Source organism: Mandrillus leucophaeus, unplaced genomic scaffold (assembly GCF_000951045.1).
Source record: "Mandrillus leucophaeus isolate KB7577 unplaced genomic scaffold, Mleu.le_1.0 Scaffold222, whole genome shotgun sequence".
Classification (NCBI taxonomy): Eukaryota; Metazoa; Chordata; class Mammalia; order Primates; family Cercopithecidae; genus Mandrillus; species Mandrillus leucophaeus.
In genome coordinates this window covers 1,389,416-1,396,660 of record NW_012102277.1, presented here as the reverse complement: position 1 = coordinate 1,396,660, position 7,245 = coordinate 1,389,416, and positions in this window count along the sequence as shown.

The window sequence follows — 7,245 nt, the reverse complement described above, 5'->3', positions numbered from 1 at the left end:
AAGGAATGGGACTGTTCTCTGTGTATATATATACACGTGTGTTTGTGTGTGTGTGTGTGTGTATGAGCATGTGTGCGTGTTGTCTTTTGCTGCTCTAACTTCCAATGTTCTGAGCTACTTTTGTTCTCACAAGTAAGAGTCTAAATTTGAACACAAAGTATTCCTTCCTTAAAAGAAAAAGAAAAAAAAAACAAAAGTGAAAAATAAACTAATGGCTGAGATGGTATAATGATAACTAATAGGTTTAACGGGCTGTGTGGCGTGTCTGACTAAGTTCTTGACAAAAGACAAGACTAAGCCACTAAAAATAGACAAAAATGACATGTCTTTGGATATTAGAGTTACAAAACTAACTTAATAGCTCCATCTTTACAAAGTCTTTTTGGAGCCCAATTTTGTATAGAAACGAACTTGAGGTTGGAAATTAAGATATCTAGCTATCACTGTTTCACTGTTTCCAAATTTTTGTGACACAATTTTATTTTATCCAAGAGCAGACTACAGGAAGAAAGTATTATGTAATTCATGGTCGATAATCTTAAGTAGTTTAATTTTGGCTCCTATTTTGTTTGTTTTATAATTTACTTCTTGTTTATCAGAGAGCTTAAATCCTATGTAACACAATGTTTAATAGGGTATTAAATACCGTTGTTTAACAATTGGGAATTAACTGAACTGTTTTATTTAATCTTTTTAGCATAAAATTTTGGTGTTGGAATAATTTTCAATTTACAAAAAGATTACAAAGATACGACAGAGAATTTCCATATATTCCCCACTCACTTTACTACATTATTAACATTTTACATTACCATGGTGCATTTTTCAAAACAAAGAAATGTCATGAACTATTGACTAAACTCTATACTTCGTTTGGATTTCACTGTTTTTGCACTGATGTCCTTTTTCTGTTCCAGCATCCAACCCAGGGTACCACATTGTAATTAGGTGTCATGTCTCCCAATTTCCTTTGGTATATAACCATTCCTCAGTCTTTCCTTGTTTTTCTTGACTTTGTCATTCTTGAAGAATACTGGCCACGCTTGTGATCCCCTAAAGATTCAGACTGTACAGGCAGTCTGGAAAACGTCCCTCAATCTGGGTTTGTCTCATGTTTTTCTCATTATTAGACTGAAGTGATAGGCTTATAGAAAAAATAGCATAGAAGTGTCACATATCATCACTTTTTTATCATATATAAGAGGGTACATGATATCCACAGGACATGACTGATGATGCTGATCTTTATTACTTTGTTAAGGTTGCGTTTGTCATATTTTTCTATGGTAAAGTCACAGCTTTCCTTTTTCCTACTCTATTCTATGGAAGTGAGTCACTAAGTATGGCCCATATTCCAGGGAAAGCAAGACATGCTCACCTCTTCTAGGAGGAAGTATCAACAGAGATTATTTTTAATTATTCTATAGGAAAGATTTATTTCCTCTCTCCTGTTTATTCATTTCTTCAATAATTTATTCAGTATAGACTCATGCATATTTATTTTATATTTTGGGTTATAATAGAGTTTTACACTATTTTGTTGCTCAAATTGTTAAAGAGTTTGTTATTGGGAGCTCTTTCAGATTGGTTCTCATGTTTCTTTGACATGCCCCATCCTTTTGATTTTTGAACACATCTTTACTTTCTAGTACTACAAAATGCTTGGGGCTCATCTTGTGTTTTTTCCTGTCCTAGCACTGGAATCAGAATTTTTGACTTTCTAAGTAAGCTTTTCTAGGGGTGCCCTGATTTCTACCATTCATTCATATAATTTAAGTGATTTTACCATGGATCAGTCACTAGTCCTGGATGTTGTGGTGCTGAGCATACAGAGATGCTTATCTTTGAGTAATCTCTCACTATCCATCTCTCTCTATACCCAATGAAATGGTTAGACTAAAAGCACTGTACTTAAGAACGATCCTAATTTTAAAAATAAAATTTTAATAGCACTAAGCCAAGAGCTAGCTTCTCACTAAGCTCTTTTTCTAATGACTCTAGTCCTTGAAGCTTGGCTAAGTCTTCATGCTGTGGCTATCCCTAGCCTATTTCAAACATGGACAAGTACCTGCAAAAGAAAGAGGATGTTAGAAGGATTCTAATCCAATAGGTAACAGTGGGTAGCCGATGACTCGCCATTTGATTGATCATAGGCCTTACCTGGGATGAGGCAAAGTGGTGTCACAGAAGGAGAAGGAAAGCTGAGAAGACACACTATTATTCACCCCTTTATTCCCCTTGATCTTTCATCACTATCTCCCACCCTTCTGATCCCCTAAAGATTCAGGCTGTACCAAGCCCATAGAAACACTAATGATGCTGAGTCATACATGCTCTCTATCAGATTCTGTTCTCTCAACTCACCAACTGCCCTTTGAGGAAACGTTCAGAACCTGCTTTATCCACCTGTGTTTCCTGATGTCAGCAAAGCCACTGGTTCCTTCCCCTTGTTCCAGGCCCCCCATGGCATAATTCAGAGAATGTACATTTTAAGCCACCCCCTTTTGGGCATTCTCATTACAAGCAAGGCTTCACTGCAGTTATAGTGTGCCCTGGAAAACCTGGTCACCTGCTCTTTATTTTTAATGAAAAAGACATGGCCTTAATCTTCTGGTTTAAAAAAAACAAAAACAAAAGGTAAGTCCTGGCCTGGTGTCAAGAGACCTCAGTTACAGGCAGCAGTCAGCCCTTATATTATGCATGGTATGGTATAGGTGGACCCAGTTTCTTCATCTGTAAAGGAAATATAACTACATCTGTTTTGACAACCCTACAGCTTGTGGGAAAAATAACTGAAACATGAAAAAGTACTAATTTTTATCATAAGAAAAAATTATCTACCATTAGAAAAATTTGGCCAATCCTATAAATTCTGTGGCTTAGATTAAATAGATAATAATGTTGAAGATTAGTGACTTTTTAACATATAGAGAACTGATAAAGAGGAGGAAGTAAGGCTCAGAGAGGATTATGGCATAGGAGTCTAGCTATCAAAGTCAGGTCACAATCAACCTTCAGGGTCAGCATCACACAATTATGATCTTTGAAGTCTATTTCTGGAGCCTCCAACTAGTCCCTGTTTCCTTCAGTCCCTTGTCCATCTAACCACCAGAGTAATCTTCCTCAAAGACTCATATATTCTCTCAAGTCCTTATTGCACAGTTTCTCAAGTTTCAGGGTGCATCAGAGTCACCTAGGGGTCTTGTCAGTATGAATTCTAGTATGAATTCCTAGAATTTGGCAGGACTGGAACCTTCACTCCAAACAAGCAGTCCTGGTGGGCTAGGTGGTTTGAGAGCCACCTAGAAGAAAGCTGGGCTACAGGATGAAATCCAGATTCCTTGTCCTGGCATTCAAGACTTCTCTAAATCTGATCCCTGCCTACCTTTTTCCACACATTATTTATCCCTCATTCTAATTACCTTGGCAGCTAACAGAAATAAGGAGTGCAGAGCTCTCTTCTTTAGAAAGCATGCCAATATCTGAATATATTCTTCAAGCCTGACTTTAGTCCTTGCCCATCCAGGCTGCACTCCCAGTCCTTATCAGCCCATAACAAGATTTCCCTCTGCCAAGCTTCCATTGCATGAGACTTACTGAATCATTTTTTTTGGGAGACTGAAGGGAATGACAATGAGAGAAGTTTTCCTAGAAGTACTATCAGATCATTTGCATTGGGATTACAAAGAAGAAAAAGTTTTCTCCAGGAGAGTTTGTTCATACATGAGAAGAGTCATTTTTGGTGGAAAAAGCACAAGCAAAGGTGGGATCTGTGCATGTTTTAAAAACTACGTGTCTAAATCATGTTTACTGAACATGGAAATTGAAAATCAAAGTTAGATCATAGAGAGGACTTTGCATGTCTTTCAAAATATCATGGGCTTTGTTCTTGACCGAGAGTGGTTGAAGATTTGGGGAATATTATGATGCTGCCTACAAAGCACTCATGTCATACAGACTGAGGAAAGGCAACAGAGCCTGCTTAGTTTCAAATGTCAACTAGTCTGTTTCTTACCTGTATGATATTGGATCAATTGTTTTACCTATTTGAGCCTATTTTCTCATCTATATTAGAGCAGAAATAATAGATGTCGTTTTGTAGAGTTCTTGCATACACATGACAAAGAAAGCAGCCCTTAGTAATTACATACCAACACATATTTAATGCCCATATAGTATACAGGAGATGGGTATTATCCCCCTTTCCAAAAATAAAAGTTATCTCTGAAGATGATAACTTGCCTATAGTAACACAGCTACTATGAGCAGAAATGAGTATTTTGACCTACATAAAAACTGGATGGGACTTAAGGAACCATCTACTTCAATTACCTTATTTTGTAGCAAAGAAAACTGAGGGTAAGCATGGTGAAGTAACTTGACCAATGTCACACAGCAAACACTATGAGCACATCATAGTGTGAGGTAATATGGGACACATAAAAATGAGTGAGACAGTCCCTGCCCATAAAGAACTTTTGGACCGGCAGGGAAGATGACAAGTATGAAAAACAAATCTGAACAGGAAGAAGGCATAGGGTCGGGGGAGGGAGCTTGCACCTGCGCCTTGAGATTTGGGCCTACTGACTAACTGGTAGATGAAGGAGGGCTAGAGGTCAAAGTTGGATATGTGCTAGAAACGACTTACCGTGCCTTCTTAGCAACACACAGTCCAGTTTTTGGAAGAAAGTGACATTGGAGCAGCCACAGCTTCTTAAAATTGCTGTCTATAATTACGTTTGCTAAAAAAAACAAAAACTGGAGCAGCAGGGAACAGACCCTGTAGTTAGTCCCAAATCCTCCCCCTTACAATTCCCCGGTGCACATGCAGTGACAGCTGTCATTCTCCAAGCAGCTTAAAATCCTGAAGTGGCCTTGAAGCAGAGACTAGAGCCAGAGAAGCTGCATCCGCCCCCGCCACCAGGGTGGCCTCACACAATGTGCTGGCAGCAGCCTTTGAAGAATGGCACAGAACCTAGAGGCACCGCAGGCCTCAGCAGCTCTGCTCTTTCCCCTGACAGGCAACTGCTGTGCTTCAGTTTGGGCCCCTCTCGCAGCTGGCAAACTCAAGACAGATCTGAGGGCTGGAATTCCTCTCTAGAGCCTTGTGAGGCCACCCGCATCTCTAATCACTCCCATGGCCTCATGGAGGAGCAGGGTAGGCACGGAGGACTGGTCATTAAAAAGAGACCTTGCTGAGATCAGGCTTCTGGGGCAGAACACCTTTGCTTTGGTTCCGGGAGCTGATGATCCAATTGTACATTGAAAGAGGCTGGCACAGGCTAAATGTATAACTTAAAGAGGAAAGGCCAAGTAACCCTATGGAAATTAACATTTTTGTGGCTGATAAGGAAATCCTTGCTTCCCCTGTATTTTATAATCTTGGCTAAAATTCCACTGAATTAGAGGCATGAGTCTAGCTCCTTTAGGTCTTGAAGGTTTTCCAGGAATGACAGCCCTTGAGGCAAGCATTGATTGTCAGCTAAAAACATAATAAAGGGAATTTCTCTTAGGTTCCCTTCCAAACTCTGACCACTAGTTGAGAAGGAAGTAGCCATGCTGAATGCCACTGGGGCTTGGAGGTTTCATTAAAACATTGAGTAGGGCAGGTGGCAGGTACCTTGATTACACTTTGCTATGACATTGGTGGATCTTGCGTCCCTGTTACTGGAACTGCTGCCAACTTCTCTAACTCAACAGAAATCAGGAAGGTTTTAATCAGACACATTCTTTATCCATCTCTTCTACTGGATACACCCTGTCATCTCAGCAAGGTGGTTAATTATTATTAGTTGGTAACTACAGAAAATTACCGTCCATATTGTTCTTTTTAGAGAAGATTGTGACCCTTAATCCTACACATGCTTTGAAGTCCTATAGTCATACCATCTCTCTAAGGGAACCTTCCTCCAGCAGCCATAGGGAGCTCTCTCTCCTCCAAAATACTATAACACTTTGTCTCGTTAATAGAAATTTTAAAAAAGTTAGATTTTGTTAAGAGTTAGCAGAATATTTACCGCATTTTTTTCACCTTTGAGTTAGTCTGGGAACAAAAATCATGAACCCAGAACCTTTACTAATTAATTGAACTCTTATCAAATCTGTGTCCATGCAACCATCTCTATTCACTCAAAACCAACACCAGTCCAGACAAGGGATTGGTAAAATTTTTTTCTGTAAAAAGTCAGATGGTTAATATTTTGGGCTTTGTGGGCCCTGTGGTCTGTTACAACTATTCAACTTTGCTGTTGTAGTATGAATGCAGCCATATGTAATATATACATAAATATGTATGGCTGTGTGTCAATAAAACTTTATTTACAAAAACAGGCAGTGGGCCAGATTTGCTTCTTGAGCTGTAGTTTGCTGACTCTGATGTAGACCATAAAATATCACCTTCAAATGACAAATTTCTGTTGATTATCAGAATTTAGAGTTATAACAAAATGTAAAGCAGCTGCAAAGTCAATTTGCAAACTGCAAGACTTTATGATATCTGTGAAAGTGATGTTGGATAGCTCCTTTAACTGTCCTTAAGCTGTGGGCAAATGAGGAGCTGGCAGAATTAAATTAGTGAAAGAGGAAAAAGAAATGAATAACTATCACAACAACCTAGAAGTTTCAAGTGAGAAGGATTTGGATATCAAAAGATGGAGAAAAGTCCTTGAGAAAATTGATGAGCTATCAAATATTCTTGTAAAAATTACTTACGTTATAATCATGATTTAAGAATCCAGCCTAAAGCAAAGGGTGGTGTATCTTGCTACCACAAAATTAAAGAAAAAATATGCCAACAGATAATGTAGTTCATACTTAATTCATCCATGAATTAAGACATTGCTACAATTTCAAATTAAATGTGGATTAATCAAAAATAAACTTAGTTTTATATTTAAATTTCTTTTTCTGATTTTTTTTTTTGTTTTCTATATTTTAATTTCGTATTTCATGATCAGTTGCTGGCCAAATGTTTTCCATCTTCTATTACTATAAGAAAAAGTGATCCCTATTTTGAGTGTTTATGTTAAGGGGACATTTATTATATGAATTATCCTCATGCCATACAGGTTTCCTTTATGTAAAATCTTTATCTTCTTAAAGGAGAGCTCAAAGTTCATGAGGGTAACAACCACATCCAATTTTTTCTTCTTTCTCACAGTTCCCAGAATCACATTTTATAGCCAATAGGCACTATAAGAATACATTCTTCCTTTGTGACTCATGTCACCTAATTTCTCTCTTTTA